Below are 3,014 nucleotides of genomic sequence, written 5' to 3'. Positions count from 1 at the left end.
TTGGTGAGAAGGCTGTACAACCAGGCCAGGGGGAGGAGAGTCACACTGGGAACTTGGCCCCATTTGTCCCTACAGGACCCAGACTGGGGCTTGGGCAAGACGTAGAGAGCCATAGTGGGGAGAGGCCTGAGAGCAGAGCCCAAGAGCCTGGCTTCTGAGACAGGAGGGCTCCTTCCATGGGGCCACCCCAGGGGGCGTGAAGTCAGGGCAGAGCCCTGCGCTCCCTGCACTCCCTGGATGAAGTCCTCTCCCTCTCCTTTTTACTGGCCACTCTTGTAGCCACACTGAGGGCTTGGCACTTTCTCCATGATGACCAGGCCTCCTCTGGTTCCCTGTTCTGCTCTCCTGACCCTGACCCCAGCCTGGAGTGCCCAGCACCACTCACTGAGCCACAGAGGCCCCTTTCTCCACTCAGTGGGAGCTCAGGACTTGGTGGGACCCAGTCCAGCAAAGCTGACGTAGGCTACCTCTGAGACCCTCAGAGCTAGAGGACTTTGCCGCCCCACAGGGAACCTCCTACCTCCAGCGCCTCTTCACAGCTCTGGGGGGCTGTTCCTTTTCCAGCGTTCTCCTGGCCCAGCCTGGAACCCTCTCTCTCCGGCTACCCAGCCTGAGAACTCAGGAACTCTGGGTCTGTGATCCATCTCTCTTCTCAAGGGCCTAGGCCCGAAAACAACAACCAGGCTCCGTAGACAACAAGTGCTCACAGGAGTGGTAGAATCATCTTTCTACCTGCAGCTCTGACTTTGTCCCTCCCTTGCTCCAGAGCCTTCATTGGTTCCTGTCTGAGGAGTTCAGTTGCAGCTGTTCTGTCGGGCCATCAAAGCTCCCCGTGCTGACTCTGCCCACATCTCCAGCCTCCTCTCCTCTCTCACACCCTGCATTCTCCTGCTGCCTGAACCACCTGTATATCCCCAGACTCACCTCATGTCGCATGGCCAGGATGCCCTGCCACAGCCTGCTGTCTGGAAAATGTCTGCTCTCCCACCCTGCACAAGTTCTCCCTGGCATGCCCATGCCTACCAGTCAGCTCTCACGTCATGAGAGCCCTCCAGGATTGCTCCTTTGTTCCTCTCTCTTTGTGCCGTGGTTTCTCCAACCTACTGATTGATTTTACAGACACTCAAAGGTGCTAATGGTGTATCAGATGTTACTAATCACTGGAGGCAGAAGGATAAACAAAACTTGGTCCTGACCCTGCCCATGCTGGCTGAGGACTGGGAAGGATGGCTTTGGATGTAGTTGTGGTTAGTGCATGGAACAGGGTACACACACAATTATGTGGTAATCTGGAAGAGAGTCACACTGACTTCCTTTTTTCTCTGAGGGATGTGGGGAAGAGTTCACAGAAGAGGCAATATTTGAGGTAACTCTTGAAAAATGAGTAGGAGTTTGGTAGATGGAGAAAATAGAGCAGGGTCTTCAAGACAATATAAGAACTTTGGAATATTTTTCCATTTATCCCTCTCCTGATACAAATGTCATCATTTTTAATATTTTAACTTATGTCATTTAACCCCATAAGACATCATCAATATTTATTTAACAGAGACAGTGTTCATTTATATTTACCCAGGTACATGTGGCTTTCCTTGCATTTCAGACCTTCCATCTGTATTTACTTTCCTTCCTCCAAAGTCCTGACTGCAGAATTTTCTTGGCTGGACTCCTGCTGGTGACAAGTTTTCATAATTTTTGTTACTCTGTAAAGATCTTTATTTATCTTCATTCTTTAATGATATTTTGTTGAGTACAGAACTGCATGTAGGACCGCCTACCTGGGGTGTAGTCTTCAGGGGGCCTCATCTGAGCCCACCTGCTTCTGGAGGAAAGAGCCAGACTTGTCAGAGGTCCATCTGTTCAACAAGCGGGACCCCAGTACCTTCTGTGTGTTCAACCAAGAGAGCTTGCAGTGACTTCCCCAAAGGATGGCTTCATCTCCATATTGGGTTCTGATGATGCCACTCTTTGTCACATGGCGGTCCTAAGGCACACAGGTAATGGGGCTACCTGCTTGACACATGGTAATGGAACCAACACCAAAACTGAAATCCCCTTGATCATGAACTCCATAAACTACTTTTCCAACTGTGCTCATTGTGGAAGTCTGGATGTGGACATTGTGAGTGGCAGTCACTGAGGAGGAGCAGTTGTCACAAGAAACTTACTCATCAACTTCTTAGTGAATCTGGCAGACAAGATGATGGCATTCACTTAGTGGCATTATGTGTGACAGAATTATATGACTGTGAAGAGTGAAAACTTCTTCCCAATAATTTATGGCATTGCTGTCAACATTAAAACTGCAGAGATTTATAGAGCCTCCTTCTAGATCTTGGTCCAGAGGAGGAGCTGCACGCTGAGCAAGTGTTAACAGGAGGACCAGTGATTGGTATTTACGCTGCAAAAACAGAACAAATTCATGGAAGACTGTGCTCCTGGATGCCAGTTCTGATAAAAGAACTCCAGAGTTAAATATTTCCGCTGTATTATAGTTGGTAGGCTTAAGTGATTAATGCACATGGAAAGCTGTTATTCCAAGAACTGGAATGTATAACCTATGTGCTCCAGAAGGTCAGCAAGCAACTCAGCCTTTGTGTCCCATGGGGTCTGCAAGCAGGTCAAGACAGTATCTGAGCCATTGTGTTCCAGGGAGGGAACATCCATGATGCAGATAAAGAATTGTTGCTCAGCAGATTAAAAAATACTAGGAAAATCACTGCTGGGCTGTAACTCTTATCTGATTAACTTTTTTCCAAACCCCTTACCTACCCCTTTCTTCTCCTTATAAAAAGGTCAGCTTGACATGACATGTTGAGAGATTTTAGGGTACATAACCCACCATCTTCTCAGGTCACCGGCATCTGAATGAAGTGCCCATAAAGATTCGATCCTTGCCCTGATTGGGATAGCCTAGTTGGTTGGTTGTTGTCCTGAAAGTGAAAGGTTTGATTTCTGCTCAGGGCACAGGCCTGGGTTGTGGGTTTTGTCCCTGGTTGGGGTATGTTTGAGAG

General features: G+C 48.5%; 1 pseudogene; it reads left to right on the top strand.

Moving 5' to 3' along the window:
- The first annotated feature begins 1,226 nt into the window (after positions 1-1,226).
- Positions 1,227-2,475, top strand: LOC129069479 (protein N-terminal asparagine amidohydrolase-like; annotated as a pseudogene).
- Positions 2,476-3,014: the final 539 nt, after the last annotated feature.

Source organism: Pteronotus mesoamericanus, unplaced genomic scaffold (genome assembly GCF_021234165.1).
Source record: "Pteronotus mesoamericanus isolate MK-2021 breed Mesoamerican mustached bat unplaced genomic scaffold, CSHL_Meso_final contig_221, whole genome shotgun sequence".
Taxonomy (NCBI): Eukaryota; Metazoa; Chordata; class Mammalia; order Chiroptera; family Mormoopidae; genus Pteronotus; species Pteronotus mesoamericanus.
Note: the sequence above shows the minus strand (reverse complement) of the source record. Positions and strands in the feature narration are given on the sequence as shown.